Source organism: Typopeltis vanoorti, chromosome 10, assembly GCF_054136105.1.
Source record: "Typopeltis vanoorti isolate ZY-2024b chromosome 10, IOZ_Tvanoo_1.0, whole genome shotgun sequence".
Taxonomy (NCBI): Eukaryota; Metazoa; Arthropoda; class Arachnida; order Uropygi; family Thelyphonidae; genus Typopeltis; species Typopeltis vanoorti.
Genome location: NC_143558.1, coordinates 113,041,997 through 113,059,978, shown reverse-complemented (window position 1 = coordinate 113,059,978; position 17,982 = coordinate 113,041,997). Strand labels below are relative to the sequence as shown.

The 17,982-nt window shown below is 36.9% G+C and overlaps 1 protein-coding gene across 2 annotated transcripts in view; it reads left to right on the top strand.

Annotated features, from left to right (window-relative positions):
• The first annotated feature begins 997 nt into the window (after positions 1-997).
• LOC150102709 (uncharacterized) overlaps positions 998-17,982 on the top strand; it is a 343,878-nt gene continuing 326,893 nt past the window's right edge. Inside the window, exon 1 of one of the 2 annotated variants that reach the window (XM_090399309.1) lies at positions 998-1,204. The gene's annotated coding sequence lies outside the window, so the exon portion shown is untranslated. Of the gene's footprint in view, positions 1,496-17,982 lie in introns of both variants that reach the window. The other variant, XM_090399308.1, reaches the window with a different exon arrangement.

The following is a 17,982-nucleotide window of genomic DNA, read 5'->3' as shown; positions in this document are numbered from 1 at the left end:
TGTCCTGATTTGTTAATTTCTGTTCATTCTCCACTTTTTCCTGTCATTACCAACTGATTCTCGTTTACCCTGGATCTTTATACACCTCATGCAATTGATTGTTACCATTATTCATCTTGTGGTGCTTACACAGTATCCTCATCTTCCAGATTTCGTGCTTAATTCTTTGATTCATCCATTTGAGGCTTTTTGACTTTCGGAATATATAATATTCACACATTGATATTTGTTTATTATCTCTTGGTCAATTCCTACTTAGCATTTCTCTCTCTCTCTCTCTTCCCCGCTTAACTCCTCATTCCACGCCATAGCTCGAAGCCATCTCCTAAGTTTCTCATAATCACCAGACTTGTAATTCCACATTTATCTTTTCCTTGCAGAAGTCTTCATATGGATGGCTACCACCTAGGCGATAACAGATCACCTCATGGTCACTCTCACCAACTGGTGGAAAATGTGACACCTCACTCATAATCATATCCTCCGATGAAATGAAGATCTAAGATTCTTGATCCTCGCTTGCCCTTCCTTATATACGTCCTTGCTGCCTATGATACCTGTTTCTCAAAAACTCAAGAAATTAATTTTCCATGTTGTTTCTTTTCCAATCCATATTGCTATAATTAAAATCACCCATAATGATTACCATTTCTTTGTTTGCTAACCCAAGTCGCTTATACATTTCTTTATCACTAATCTTCACATACCCTGGCCTATACAGCACTCGATTAAATATATCTTCCTGTCAGCCTCCACCTCACATCATACTGAGTCACCAACTTTCTGTTGTTTCATTATGATCTTTTGATAGGATTAAAAAGAATAAAATAAAATTTCTTCCTTATTCCAATGCAAGCTTTTCAAATTACAACTGAAAAAGGCATTGCTATTGCGGATAAGAACAGTTACTAAACAAGGAAAATTTCTGAAATCAGAAGGGATAAAAAAAAAAAAAAAAGGAGAGAGAGCTGGACAGAGAGCGGGAGCGTAGCGAACAGAACACGTCTAAAAACGTTGAGCGCGAATTTTGTCACGTTGAAAAAATAAAGGGAATAAAATTAGCGTCGGTTGAAAATTAAATAAATAATATTTCATTAGTGTGCAAGTGAAAGAGAAAAGTATATGTTTATCAGGAAAGGTGAAGGTATTAATTAAATGTATCGTACTTTATAAGACTGATAACAAAAGAGAAAATCTAGATCGGGTAATGAAATAGTCTTTGAATAATGCAATACTTAGTTAACCCTCTCACAAATTTTCTGTTAGGTTTTATGGGAATGCGCTATATGTACTAGAAGTAATTATTATTAGCAGCCTTCAGTGGAGTCTGGTGAATCTGCCTTCAACTCTTTCAGTTTCATATCCAGTAAACATGTTGACAACGTATTCTGTTCACTGCTGCTCTCTCTAAGAAGAAATTTTATTTCTCACTTTCTGTAGCCTACTTTAACACAAGTTTTGGGGATTCGTTATTTTTCTTCTCTCACCTTGCACTGTATGTATAATCGTTTCTGTATTATTTGGTAAACATCTTTACCTTTTAGTCTATGTTATATCATCTCTTCTCTGCCTGCTAATCAAATTCCCATTTAAATGTTAAAATAGTCCAAAAGATTACTGGGATGTTGAAGGACATGTTGACAAGTAGAGATGGGGATGTAATCAGGGGGGAATGCTGGTCTTTAAATTCACACTTGCTCTTGTTATCATTCAGCAGGGAGTGAGAGGTGTGATTGAAGTCTGATTAGCGGAATAATGAATTACTGACTATTTAAAACTATATATATATTTAGAAATATATGTACATTTAATCATACAAATATAACATTTATTTTACAAATGATATTCTATCTTTTTCAATTTAGCAACTTGAATACAAATTCTACCCCACGGTTCTTCTTTATGAACTGGTAAATAACATCATCATAAAAAGAAAGTTGGTTGTAACTTAATTTTCCCAAGTAACATGCACACTTGTAAAGGCTGGTTGAAGCTTACTGGCCAGAGCTACGTTGACTGCGTATGGCCTGTGTTTAAGCAGGCCATACAGATGGCAATGCGTGTGCACGAAATCACAGTGCTGCAGCAAGGACCTGGAAGCTCCTACAACCGAGGAAATCAAGGTTGCTTTGACTAGACGAGCAAGCATCGGCCTTCGATACACAATGCAAGTTCAATTATTGCCGCGCAAGCTTAAGACTCTTCTGTGTACAAAAATAAAAGCCTAAATGGAATGCTTATAAATGCATGCATTTATTAACAAATAAATATTACTTCTTTCTCAATTAATGAGCTTACGCAGCAAGCATGGAGAATTCGCCCCTGGATGTAATAATCCTTCTTTTTAAGGCTATGATATTGCTGCATACTGACTATTGTACAGATTTGGTTACCTAGATTTCTTGGAGATGAGGAGGCAGTGGATAGGATCCAGAGATTTTTTTTCTATTCTTTTTCTTATGCGGAAACTCATCTACTAGATGTTGGTCAACATACAGTACACTTGTTTTGTGGATTGGCAAGAAGGAACTTATTCACATATCTTGAAGTGTTGTAGAGTGTATTCCTTGGGAATCACATAAGATAGCAAACTGTTCCAGAGGGCAGCAGTGAAAGAGATGAGTGAAGAGGAAGAGAAATTTGTTCTGTGTGTTTGGAGATGCATTGTGAGCGAGTGTTGATTAGTTACTGCACGAGTTTGAACTGATTTGGCAGAGAGTGGGGATATTATTGATGCTAATTTCGATCAATAGTGGCCATAGAAGTATTTGTAGAAAGTGCAAGCAACAGAAACTGAGTGTTTGTGTGAAAGTTAGTGAAGTGCATTAGTGAGGGATGAGGACAAATGATCAGTCTGACTGCCTTTTATGTACAGAGTCCAGTAATTTGAGGGGCTCTTAGGAGCATCACCCCAGATATGGGAAAGATATTCAATGGTTGGACAGATTTGTATAACGTTAGAAGTTGTTTGGAGTTAATGTAATGCTTCAAACAAAAAAAAAAAAAAAAAAAAAATCTAATTTTTTTGAGGAAATATTTCCAATATGTTTGTCTCAAGAGAGATTTGAGGTTAGTTTTATTGCAAGATGCTAAATCTCATTATACATGGTGATTTGAAAAGTAAGGTGGTGGGAGATGGGTTCTTTTGTATTTGAAGACAAGATTATCCAAACCCCCCACTGGTGAATGTTTTGGAGATCTGTATTTAAGTTGGTATTGGTTAATGCTCTGGAGATTACGTTGATTTGTGCATTGCTAGATTTGTCAAATGAAAGGGAGGAATGCAGTGTGTTGTCATCAGCAAAACTATGCATTAGGTTTACAGTCTACTGGAGTAAGTTATTTATAGAAGGAATAGGGTGGTTGGGTGAGAGAACAGATCCTTGTGGGTCCCCTGCATTGGTTGTATACCTAAAAGATAAGAAACCATCCACCATCACCTGAAGTGAGTGTCCAGTTAGAAATCTGGCAGTCAAACTTCAGAAGTCAGGGAGACAAACAAAATGATGGGAGTTTACTTAACAGGCCTCTGTACCAGACCCAATCAAAAGCCCTGGAGATATCAAGGACACTTGGGACTCGCTAAATTTTTCTGTGGTATTTGTCCAGATATGGGTGACATGAGTGAGTACATTACCTGTTGACTGACAGTGATAGAAACCATACTGCTAGTTAATTATTAACTGACAGTCTTCAAGATAGCATAATAATTGAGTGTTGATAGCACTTTCCATTATTTTGGAAGAACTGGAGTAAGAAAAATTGGACGGTAGTTTGAAGATATAGATTTGTCGCCCTTTTTAAGGGGTAGGTTGATAGGTTGATTTCGAGATTGCAGGTAGATACCTGCAATCTCGAAAGATGATATAGAATAGGAGTCAACTCTGGAGCACAAACCTTTAGAACAATTGGAGGAATGCCATTAGAGCAAGGAGATTTTTTTTGGTATCCAGTGTGAGCAAAATTCTCTGTTATCTTTTTGGCGAAAGAACGCATTGAGTGTAGTGTAGTGTATGTGTGTGTGTGTGTGTGTGGGATGATTGAGGGCAAACATTTACCAAAAGCAACACTACAAACATTGAAGAAGAAGAGTAGGAAGTCAGAAGATTGGCACAGTCAGTTTTTGACATGTTGATAATGTTCTGTCAACAATTCTGGCCTTTACTATAAGTGCTATAGGTGGATGGAGTTTTGTATGTAAGCCAGTTATGGTATGTACAGCTTTGGCACACCTGTCGGTGAAATAAGGCTTAGATAAGGGACAAGAACTTATGGCGGAATGGAGAATAAATGTGTCTGTGCTGATAAGAATTATTTCTGTGATATGTCAGCACATTAGTTTGGATCAGATATCTGGAAGCAATAATCCAAGGAATATACACTGGTGGATTCATTCATTAGTGTCCAAAAAGCCAAGGACTAACTACAGATTTTAGCTGTTTAAAAAAAATTTCATGACTACAGCTAAATGTGGACATAATTTTTTTTTTTCCATCTTACCAATAAATTATATTACACAATAATTATGTTATAAATTTCATATAAATGAAATTGCAATACGTTTTTGGTAAAAGTTACAAATTTCCTAAAGATGTAGTTAAGGAATTAATATACAGCACTCATAGAAAACTATGCAGAGAGACATATCAGAATGGAATACATCTACCTCAGACTGCGATGCAGCTCTCACAATGTTGTACCTTCCTTACCACAAAGTGATTCAGGAGTTTTTGAGGCAAACTGGCTCACTTCTCCTTCAGAACAAGGATAAGTCCTTGTTTGTTTTCTGGAGGGGAATTTTGAGCAGCAATGCATCTCCCTATTGCATAGTCATGTTCTATGGGGTTGAGATCTGGGGAGTGTGCTGCTAACTCGATTCGATTAATATCCTCGTTCTCCAGAAGTATCTCCACTGCTCGTGTATGATGTGGCATGCCATTATCATCCATAAAAATGAATAAATGACTAAAGTGCTATGGAACAATCGAATATAATGTTGAAGTACTTTGTTACAATATCATTCACCAGTCATACTCCTTTTTTCCAGCACTTGTAGCTCGGTGTATTGGGACGTACTGAGTAGGAGTCAAGCATCTTGAATTTTTAAAAAAAATTTTTTTTTATGAAGTTTGCTTTGGCATTGTTGATAATTTTTTAACACCTGTTTTGGACTGTAATGTAAGCTGAATGAGAAGCTGGAATATTTGATTTAAGCCATGAACATGTGCAGCATTTTTATCATGGATTGCAGTGGTACAATTTTTAGCGAACCAGGGCTTGAATAAGGATTGGGAGTTTGCAGTAGAGTGGGAAAATAAAGGCCCACATTTCAGTGAGGATTATTTTAGTGATTAGTTCAGTGCATATGTTTGGATCAGGAGAGCAAAAAACAGTTATCTAAATTGGATAATCTAACCATGGAAAAGAGTGCATAAAAATACCAGAGATCATCCCATTTGGGTGGGATGGCCTCTGTACGATCTGTGAAAAAGGAGATTTGGATAAAATTATGGTCAGAGTTGTCAAGAGGAGAGATCCTCAATATATTTGGAGGAAGACCTGGTTGAGTTTTGGAAACAACACGTCATTTTCCCAACACTCTGTTGGAAACAGAGTGTTGGAAAAATGATGAGGATTGTTGGGTTCTAGTCATAGGTTAACTAGATCATTACCATAGGTAAATGATTCTGAATCCCTTCTGGCTTGATCTGTCAAGTTAGAGAATGTAGCCAGTTTGTTTTATGGATGTTAAATCACCTAGTAAGATAATTTTGTGATATGGGTAATTGGATTGTGTGAAATCAACTTTTAGCAATAAGTAGTTAAAAAAAAGCAGCATGGTTTTCAGAATTAAGAGAGTGGTAAAGAGAACCAATGATGGCTGTGGAGTGAATTAATGAAAAGTTGAGCCAGAACAGATTGAAAACTGAAGATTTCAGGTTGGATAGCCTTTTGAAGAGGGATATCTGATTTGACAAAAGTACGTGTTCCTCTCTCTTGTTGCAAAGTACATCTTGCAAAAATGTAATTGGTATTGTTGAGGTAGGCCATAGTCATGAAGCATACCAATGGTTTTCAATTAGGAATAGTAGGTCAGGTTTTGATGTCTGTAGCTGGTGGTGTATATCATTATGTTTGTATTGATGCCTTGGATATTGAAGAAATTAGTGTGGAATTTTGGTGTCATTTATTATTATTATTATTATTATTTTTTATATTAAAAAAAATTCTGTTGCCTTTTTCATATATTTTTTTTTGTTATTTTTTATGGGAGTGTTTTGGCAATAGGGTGGGGTTGACTTGCCTGTGAGAGGTTATATATATTATGTTATCACCAGTCCATAATGGCCCTAGTATTTTTAGAGGATTCCTCACTCCGTAAAAAAACCAGGTCTTCTTTTCCACTCAAGATGCTACTTTTCATCCATTCAGCTATTCTTCTTCTATCATCTATGTAGATGATGATGAGGCTGAATGAACTCTTTCCACTTCTATCTGTCCCTGGGGAGTCCGAACAGTTCTGTCCAGTTTGGTGTCGCTTGTTGTGATTTGGTTTTCAGGTCCTCTTTTATTTTGGCTCTCTATCTAATTCTGGGTTGCCCTTTGGATCTTTTACCTTCCATCATTGTATACAGGGCTTTAGTTGATAATCTTTCTGTTCCCATTCTGGTCACGTGGCCAAACCATCGCAATCTTCTTTTTTGGATTTTGTCTATTATCGTTATTTCTTGTTTTAGGCATTTCCTGATGTCTTCGTTTCTTAGTCTATCCGGCAGAGATACTCCAAGTAATCTTCTTAGCTAACTTATTTCAATAGTTAATAATTTTTTCTCTTCAGCTTTTTTTTGAGATTCCAGCATTCACTTCCATAGAGAAGTATTGGGAGGATCATTCAGCTATTAACTCTGTGCAAATCCCAAATCTCTCCATCCTGAGACTGCATTTCACACATGTTAGGTGATGTACCCAAAGCATCCCAAAAAATTCTTCATGCTGTATAGAGGAGAGTGATTCATCTGAGATGAAACAACCTCCATGAACTTTCATCCAAGAGCTCTTTCAGATCCATGTCTTTTTACATGTACTTCCATGGATACTAACTACACTCAACTGGCATTCATCATTCTTTGCTGTGCATTCAGTGTGTTAAAACCATTTTCAATCCAACTGCACCTGTTTATCCTCTTCCTTATTTTATTCTATCTCTGTGTCCTCTGAAACAGTCTTTCTTGTGAAGAGTTCCCCAACATCTATAACCTCCAACTCTTCAAGAAAAATGTCAGTAGATTTTGTCTTTCCCAACTTTCACCTGCATCTCATGCATGGCACTGATCCGCTAAAAGCCAATTTCCAGAAGAGGATTAAAATTGTTTTAATTATTTTATTGATAATTTTATTAATTAAATGAACTCAATATATAATGAAAGTATTAGATGATTAGTTTTGCCTTGGAGGCATTTTGGTTGTCACTTCAACTAGCTTGTCATGAAAGTGGTTTTGTTCGTGATACATTATAAAACTTCTGTTCTATTTTAGTTCATCTTTTAAATTCTTTTCTGTTGTCTTAATTGGGCTTTCAAAACATCAAAAATCAATAATTTTGTGTAACACCTGAGCTGTTTAAATGAAGTTATACACAATGATAAGTGCTGCTGAAAAATTATAACTTGGGATAGGAGGCACTGTTAAGTGAACACAAATGTAATATGGTTACTATGTGGAGCTGGTATTGATTCAGTTATCTGCATTATGAGATTTTTGTGAAAAATGATATTTTATATATATAGGCATTCATGGTGGAAATACATTTAGTTTATAGAAATATAAATTAGAGTTTCTATATTCTTTGAAAAAAGTCATAATAAAAATTTTTGAGTCATTTAGATTACTGTTATGTTTAGAGAGAAGGCATGCTCATGGCTGACCACTTTCCAAAGCCCCCACAAACTGCAAATGATCTATAGATCACTGTTTCAGAAATTTGGCTTCAAGATACCGAAAAATTTATTTCTGTTTGTAACATCTTGTGATGTGCTGGATTGAGAGGAAAAAAAAAAGTTAGATATCAGTTATTAGCAGTTTATTATAACTGCAGCCTAAATTTTAGTCCGAATTGATGATGTGTTGGGAAGTTTTTTGAGTTCGAAGTACCTTACCTTTCCAGTAAATCTTCTTTCCATCAATTATGGCATGGCAGCTGCCATACTTTCACTTACTCAGCATATGTTTCCTAGCATTTAAAAATGTGGTAGGTACAAGGAAGTGCATGTTTGCATGAAATGTGGACAACGGGAGGAGTTGGATGGGCTGGATATCGGTATTGGATGTTTCATTGGCGATAATGGTGTTGAGCAAATGAGTGTTGAGAGAAAGATGAGTAGTGTGATGGGGGGGGGGAAGGCAAGCACCAGGTGGTGAGTTGGTTGGTTATAGTTTATTTGGCACAAAAACAACACAGGTCATAGTGTGCCATACTAAAGATTACAACCACATAAGCAGTTACAGAAAATTGTAAACAATATGCCTGTACAAAAATCAAGTTCCACAAAGCAGCATCTACAGAACTGCTGCAGAGGGCATAGCAACACACAAGGTCAGAGGTGATGTGATATTAGGGTATTACTGGGTACATGGAAGATCTGATGAATGGTGTAGACTGTCAGTGAATCTCGAGTACAAGTACGCTGCTTGAATAGAGAGATGCAGGTATTGAGAAAGAGAGAGAGGAAATGGATGGTGTGAAAATTGAGTTCACTGGTGTTAAGGGATAGATTAAAAGACTCGCAAGGCTGACTGATGTGAGACAAACAAGACTGTAAAAGAAAGTCATGGAAATTACAGGGGGTGGAAATAGAGAGAGAGAGAGAGAGTGTGACTTACCAGAGAAAGAGGGGGATGACAAATCAAGGAGCAAGATGAGATGAAATGAGAGGAAGGTAGATAAGTAGGAGAACAACAGGGGAGATTGTAATCATTTGTTTTAAGGGAATACGAACTGGATATATTAATAGATACTTATGATTTATATAATTTATAGTGTATAATTTATATAACATAAATTGTATTATATAAATTATAGTATAATCATTTATATAATTTATAGTTATTAACTTATAATGACTTAATAATTTGTGTGTTGAGACTTAAGTGCTGTGCAGAATTCATGTTGGAGGTTTAATGGAATAATTATCAGCACTGAGAAAGGATTAAAAATAATTTTAATACGTCCAATATTTTGTCTCTGTCACAGAGACATCTTCAGGGATTACAAAAAACTTTTGTAATAACACACACACACAAAAGCAATACAATAGTGAGTGAAACTAAAGTCCTATCTAGGTGGTGTGCCTTCTATGGGCATTTGCGGGTGGACTAGGATGTAAAGAGGGATGATCTCTAATAATTAATGTTTTCCAAATTTTGGGAAATTTAATGCAACCGTATTTGTTTAAATTAGGTTGATTCCTGAGTACCGATGCAGATTCAAAAAACAGTCTTTTTCTTTTGAATTTACTATGGTGGAGCATGGTCATTTTTTTCCAGGAGATCCTGTGGGTAGTATCCAAAACATAGTCTGCAAGGCCAGATTGACCATAATCGTGATTGCAGATGTAAGATCTGTGTTCTTCTAACTGAATGGATGCTGACTTGCCTGTCTGTGTGAAGTAAGCCAGTTTACAGGCACAAGGTACTCTATATACTCCAGGCACTGAGAGAGGAGGGAGTTGGTCTTTGGTGGAATGGATAAGGATAGCAAGTTTACGGTAGGGCTTGAAAGCTGTATGGAGGTTGTACTTTTTTAACGATCTGGCTATTTTTTCTGATGTACCATGGATGTAACCTATGGTGATAGCATTTCTGTAGTCCTTTTGAAGAGGTGGTCGGGGAATGGGGAAGGATTTTGATTATTTTTTTAATCCTGTGGTCATTGTAGCCATTGGAAAGAAAAGTGTTGTATATGCGTGTGAGTTCAGTTGAAAGGGCAGTTTCACTGGAACAAAGATTGTGGGCTCTATTGGTTAGAGTTTTAATAATGCCATATTGCTGAGAGGGGTAGTGGTGTGGGAGTTTGTGAATGTATTTGCCTATATGAGTAGGTTTTCTATATACCGAGAAAGAAAGGTTATCATTAGGAAGGCTTGTTACTAAGGTGTCCAGGAAGAGTAAACTATTATTATTTTCTTTTTCCATCATGAACTGGATTCTTGGATGTAGACTATTGAGGTGACTGAGGAAGGAATCTAATGTGTCTGGGCCATGAGGCCAAATAGAGAACGCATCATCTACATATCTTAGTCAGATATAAGGTTTTAGAGGGGAAGAGTTTATGGCTCGTTTTTCAAAATTTTCCATGTAAAAATTGGCAAGAGGGGGTGAGAGGGGGGGGGGAAGCCATGGCAGTTCCCTCTATCTGTTTGTAGATTTTGTTTTTCCAAGAAAAATAACCAGAGTTGATGGAAAAGGAAAAGAGATCTACAATATCAGAAGGAAAAACGTTTTTTAAGAGTGTTAAGGTGTCGGTTAGGGGAATATTGGTAAACAATGAGATGATGTCAAAGCTGACCAATATGTCTGTACTGAAAGTAAGATTTTCAATTAAGTTTTTAAAGTGGGTACAGTATTTTACATAAGATGTGGTAAGACCAGTGAAGGGGGTCAAAGAGTTAGCTAGCTGCTTTGACAATTTGTAGCAAGGTGAAGTGGTGGCATCTACTATAGGTCTTAGGGGAGAATTAGTTTATGAATTTTAGGCAAACCGTATATATACGGGTGGGGGGGACAAGAACCGAATGGTTTAAGTTTTTTGTAATGTTAGGAGGCCAGGAGGATACTTTTTTAAGAAGTTTTTTTAATTTTTTAACTTGAGTTTTTGTGAGATCGTGTTCAAGTGGTATGTAGGTAGCGCGATCACAGAAAATAATACCCATTTTCCTATTAATTCAGAGGCGTTAAGAACGACAGTGGCATTACCCTTATTAGCTCTGGTGATGACAATACTTCTTTCCATAATTTTCTGAGGGAGGTTTTGTCTGAAATATAAATTCATTCTTGGAGGTGACGACCTGGAGAAAATGTTAGCTACGTAAAGTCTAATGTTATTGGCTGTTTCTGGAACTAAGTGACATATTTCGCGTTCGATATTATGTACAACATCGAATGCGGAATATGTCACTTAGTTCCAGAAACAGCCAATAACATTAGACTTTACGTAGCTAACATTCTCTCCAGGTCGCCACCTTCAAGAATGAATTTATCTTCCAGACAAAACCACCCTCAGAAAATTATGGAAAGAAGTATTGTCATCACCAGAGCTGATAAGGGTAATGCCACTGTCATTCTTAACGCCTCAGAATATAATTGGAAAACGGGTATTATTCTCTGTGATCGTGCTACCTACATACCACTTGAACACGATCCCACAAAAACTCAAGTTAAAAAAATTAAATAAACTTCTTAAAAAAGCTAACCTAACCTAACCTGATATTACAAAAAAACTCAAACCATTCATTTTTCATCTCCCCTGTATATACGGTTTGCCTAAATTCCATAAACCTAATTCTCCTCTAAGACCTATAGTAGATGCTACCTCTTCACCGTGCTACAAATTGTCAAAGCAGCTATCTAACTCTTTGACCCCCTTCACTGGTCTTACCACATCTTATGTAAAATACTGTACCCACTTTAAAAACTTAATTGAAAATCTTACTTTCAGTACAGACACATTGGTCAGCTTTGACATCATCTCATTGTTTACCAATATTCCCCTAACCAACACCTTAACACTCTTAAAAAACGTTTTTCCTTCTGATATCTTAGATCTTTTTTCCTTTTCCATCAACTCTGGTTATTTTTCTTGGAAGAACAAAATTTACAAACAGATAGAGGGAACTGCCATGGGTTCCCCCCTCTTGCCAATTTTTACATGGAAAATTTTGAAAAACGAGTCATAAACTCTTCCCCTAAAACCTTATATCTGGCTAAGATATGTAGATGATGTGTTCTCTGTTTGGCCTCATGGCCCAGACACATTAGATTCCTTCCTCAGTCACCTCAATAGTCTACATCCAAGAATCCGGTTCATGATGGAAAAGGAAAATAACAATAGTTTACTCTTCCTGGACACCTTAGTAACAAGCCTTCCTAATGATAACCTTTCTTTCTCGGTATATAGAAAACCTACTCATACAGGCAGATACATTCACAAACTCTCCCAACACCATCCCTCTCAGCAATATGGCATTATTAAAACTCTAACCAATAGAGCCCACAATCTTTGTTCCAGTGATACTGCCCTTTCGACTGAACTCACACGCCTGAACTCACAACGCCTTTCTTTCCAATGGCTTCAATGACCACAGGATTAAAAAAATAATCAAAATCCTTGCCCATTCCCTGACCACCTCTTCAGAAGGACTACAAAAATGCTATCACCATAGCTTACATCCTTGGTACATCAGAAAAAATAGCCAGATCATTAAAAAAGTACAACCTCCATACAGCTTTCAAGCCCTACCGTAAACTTGCTACCCTTATCCGTTCCACCAAATTCCAACTCCCTCCTCTCTCAGTGCCTGGAGTATATAGAGTACCTTGTGCCTGTAAACTGGCTTACTTTGTACAGACAGGCAGGTCAGCATCTATTCAGTTAGAAGAACACAGATCTTACATCTGCAATCATGATTATGGTCAATCTGGCCTTGCAGACCATGTTTTGGATACTACCCACAGGATCTCCTGGAAAAAAATGACCATGCTCCACCACAGTAAATTCAAAAGAGAAAGACTGTTTTTTGAATCTGCATCGGCACTCAGGAATCAACCTAATTTAAACAAATACGGTTGCATTAAACTTCCCAAAATTTGGGAAACATTAATTATTAGAGATCATCCCTCTTTACATCCTAGGCCACTTGCAAATGCCCATAGGGGGTGATAGAACTTTTGTTTTACTCACTACTGTATTGCTTTTGTGTGTGTGTGTGTGTGTGTTACAAAAAAGATTTTTGTAATCCTGAAGATGTCTCTGTGACAGAGACAGAATATTGGAAGTATTAAAATTATTTTTAATCCTTTCTCAGTGCTGATAATCATTTCATTAAACCTCCAACGTGACTTAATGATTTATAGATACTTACTTATACTTTTTAAAAAATCTAGAAGTTTATTCAAAAGCACTGATATATTTCATAGTCATATGGACACCATCACTAGTAATTGCTTTCAAAACATGAATCATGAGACTGAATATGTAGAATGTGCTTAGTAACTCGTGTCTTGGTTGCAAATGAGTTCACCAGATTACACTGTTAGAGTTCAAAGGAACAGTTGTAAAAGTTTATGCAGAAAAAAAAGATCAACAGTTAAAAGTAATCACTTACCAAAACTTGGAGATTTGTATACAGTCAGAGCAGTTAAAGGTTCAGATGATTTCATAGCATTTCACATGTTTCAAGGAAAAGATTAAATTTGAACCTGAATGAAGAATTTTTATCTGGTTGCACTGAACTCTGTGCCTAGTGCTAATAGCATAAAAAGCAAGGCTGGACTTCTCAGATTCAAACAATGCAATATAGTCTTAATATTCTTGGATTCTAATCAAAGCAAAGTGGCTAGTCTGTCAAAAGTAGCAAAGATGACAGGGACAGGATACTTGATAGACCCCCCCCTGGTAAGAATAGATGAGGTAATGTAGATAAGAAAGAAGAAAACTCTTCTTTCTTATCCTTTGTAGATAAGAAAGAAGAGTTTTCGAGTTGATTTGAAAGGATGTATTGATCAAATTTATGAAGAATTTGTGCTATTTGTTGAGGGATTTCTTTAAAATTTCAGATTGTAGTCTGGTCAACAGATGATAATTATCAATAATTTTTTGAATGGTAGTTTCGTTGTATCCTTTAGACATCAGATTGCTTTTAATTATATTCAGGCCATATAATAAAAGGGAATCAGAAGAGAAAATCATATGAGCATACAAGAATCTTGATAATATTATACTTCTATTCTCTGATGAAAGATGGATGAGATGTGAGGATGAGCGAATATATCTGCCAGTGGAGGTTGGTTTTTGATGAATTGAAAATTCAGTATGACCTGTAGGATTTTGAATTATGAGGGTATCCAAAAAGGAAGGCATTTGTGGGAATTATGTTCTATAGCGAACTTGATAGAGGAGTACAAAGAGTTTTTTCCAGGAAGGAGGTAATTCTGACTCCAAGTGGGACCATATATATATATTAGTATTATTATTATTAAGAGAGACCTCCAGGGAGTTAGGGACTCATCGAGGGAGGCAATATTAATTGTACCAGCTATCATACTTATTCTTGAATTCATTCACATTGCTTGCACACACAACATCCAATGATAATCCATTTCAGTCACGCACCCTATGAGAGAAAAATATAGACCTCACCTCTTCCTTAGCGGCATTTTGTCCTTTCCTTTCTCCACCCTCCAGAAAATGAAAAATTCCATCAACTGAAATGCTATATGACCCTTTCAGAAGTTTGTACATCTCAATCATATCACCCTTCTTTCTCCTGTTTGCTACTGTCTACAGTCTATAAATTCTCAATCTGTCTTCATAATCAGTATTCCACAATCCTGATATCATTTTTAACTCTCCTTTGTACTCTCCACTGTATCAGAATCACAATGGAAACCAGGAGACCAGATCTATGCACAATATTTCAAGAGGTCTTATCAAGGTCTTGTAAAAAGGTAAAATGACATCCTTATCTTTACATATGAATGTTTGTTTGAGCATTGTGATTATCTTTTGAGTTGTATTTGCAATCTTTGCTACATGGCCCTTGATATAATATGACATTGGATATCTAATCACGCCCAATGAATGCCATTTTCACTTGGCCACAATTCCAGCCAATTCAAATCATTCTGCAACTACTGTATGTTGCATGTCAAATCCTTCCCAATGTCATTAATGTACAGATTGAATAACAATGGACCAAGAACTGATCCTTGAGTCACACCAATGGTTACCTTGATGGCAGTCAGCCATCCATGCCAATAATTTATATTCCAATTCCATATTCTCCAGTTTATACAACAGTCTTCCATGCTGTATTCTGTCAAATGCCTTAGCAAAATCCAAAATATCATAGTATATCCATTCTCCTTATCTAACTCTGTGGTAACATTATTATAGAATATAAGCAAGTTGCTAAAACATGACCTTCCTTTTTAAACCCATGTTGTTCATTGTAAAGTAGAGATTCAAAGTCAATGCATTTCTGAATGCGAGACCTAACCAACTTTTTTAAAATCTTCACCACTACTCCTGAGATACTGATTGGTCAGTAGTTGGATACATCGGTCTTTGCACCACCCTTGTGCAGTGGGATTACCATACATTCTTTCCATTCCTGCAGAATCTTCCCTGTTCTGAGAGACTCAAATTATATAGCCTGGTCAAAGGTATTGCCATTCAGCTGAACACTCTTTTTAGCACTTGTGCTAATATCTCATCAGTACCTATTGCTGAATTCTTATTCAGTTGGTGCAACAGCTCGAACCTCTACTACCTCTTTGTAGTTTCTTCAGAAGAGGTTACAGTGAACTCAATGCATACACCAAGTTGATAGCTTTTAACAAATGGGCACTCATTACTTGAACATCTTCTTCTGTATCTATGTTGGATGAATGGACCGAAAGTACAGAAACCCAAAATGATTAATGAGAGGGAAAGTGTGAGGCAGTAGTCTAGAGTTCGAAAATTAGAAAGATTGAATAGAGAGAATGTGATGTGAGATTCAAAAGTTGAATTGGGTTGGATGAGGCAAGAGATGAAATGGATGTGGAGTGAAATTAAGAAAATTCGGGTGAAAATGATTAAAACAAATCAAGTAGGTATGAAAGAGTTAACAAAAGACGAGTGAGTGGCGTTGTATGGCAACTCCATTATTAAAGGTGTACTGGATGAGAGGATGCACAAGGTATGTTTTCCAGGCGGTAAAATGAGTAGAGTGATTGAGGCATTGGATATGAGGATGGAGCGAGCATAGGAGTTGGTTTTAATAGGTATAAATGACTTGACAGAAGATAGCTGTTGATATCCATACAGAGCACGTCTGAATGGATATCAGCAGCCTTCTTAGACAGATATAAGACAATAGTGTGACAGGAAGGGTAGTAAACGTGTTGCCTAGGTATGACTGTGATGAGATGAGGCGGAGAGCAAGGATTATGAATGGTATGTTGGCTGAAATGTGTTAAGAGAGGGGAGTACAATTTAGTAATGTGTGTTATGAGTTTGAAGGATGAAGTGAACTGTATGGGAGCGATGGCTGCATTTGAGTGGTTATGGTGTGAGTCACTTGGTGTTTCTGGAAGGTAGAGAAGTGAGTATAGAGAATGAATCAGATCAAGTGGGAAATGATGTGGAAGAGCATTCATAACTACCTCTTCAATCTCTCCTCTTCAGGAGAGATTGAAGAGGTAGTTATGAATGAGGAAGTGGCATGAGTATGGAAAATGAGAGAATGGGTGTGCAAGATGAACAGGGAAATGGGGAGGCTCAGGGTGGACAGGGATACACAGCATGAGAAAGGTGGATGCTCCAAGAGGATGTGAATGCATGTGTTGACAAGAATGGAATAGGATGACCTAGGATCAAGAGGAAACAGTTGAAATTGGAGAAGGTTCTAAAATGAATAAGCAGAAAGGGAAATGTCCCCCAGTCAAGCATGGAGAGATCACATCGAATGAGCATTATCAGTGGAACTAGCTGTAGATCCAGGAATGAGCTGTTGTGTTTATATACAAATGTTAGAAGTGTAAGAAACAAGGCAGATGAAATGGTTGCACTAATTGAGTTTGTTCACCCAAAAATTGTTGGAATAAGTGAGACATAGTTAGATGAGGATGACATCCTGACAGGAATAGAGATGGAAGGATATGATGTGTTTCGTGAGGATAGAAGGGATAAATAGGAAGGGGAGGGGAGTGTTATTGATGATAGAGAAAGAGTTATGTCCATACAAAGTAGAGATGCAAGAGGGAAATAGTACCAGTGGTTTTGAGGCAGTATGGTGTGAGATAGAGGTGAATGGAATGAAATACTTGGTTGGATGTTGTTATAAACCAGGAAATGTGGATGGTAGTGACTATGAAATGTATAATCAAATTAGCCAAGCAAATAAGAACAGAGTGCTCATTATGGGCAATTTTAATTATGGCAATTATAGACTGGAATGATGAGATAGCAACTGGAAGTAAAGAAAATTAGTTTCTTGAGTTTTTGAGAGATAACTATCTCAGACAGTATATAACAAAGGCACACGAGGATTGAGGGGCTTGGATTTGGTCACCTCATCAGAGGATGTAATTATAAATGAAATGTCAAATCACCCACCAATTGGTGAGAGTGACCATGAGGTGATTGCCTGGGTGGTTGCCAGCAGTGTGAGGACCTATGTAAGAAAAGGGTATATGTGGAACTACAAAGGGGGTGATTATGAAGAACTCAGGAGACAGCTTGCAGTTGTAGCATGGAATGAGGAGTTACCTGGAAAAGAGATCAATGCAGCTTGGGGGATTTTCAAAAACTATCTAGTAGATGCAATGTCTAAATGTATTCCAAGGTAAGAAGGTTAAATAAAGTAGGTGTGAAATGCATGAATAAAGAGATTAAGCATGCGATACAGAGAAAAAGGGCATTATGGAGGCAGCATAAGAGAAGTGGAAATAACCAATTCCATGAGGACTACAAAGACCAGGCAAGGTGGATGACTTGGTTGGTGAGGGTAGCTAAAGAGAAGTATGAACAGCAGTTAGCTAATGAAGCCAAAAAGAATCCTAAGGAGTTCTTTCGATATGTAGCCAGCAAAAGAAAGAATGATTATGGATGACATTGATTGGAGAAAATGGTATAAAGACAGCTGTTGCAGAAGGTGTGGTGAAGATACTTAATGAGCAGCTCATCAAGGTCTTTCAATCTTGTGAATGTCACTTCATGGAAAG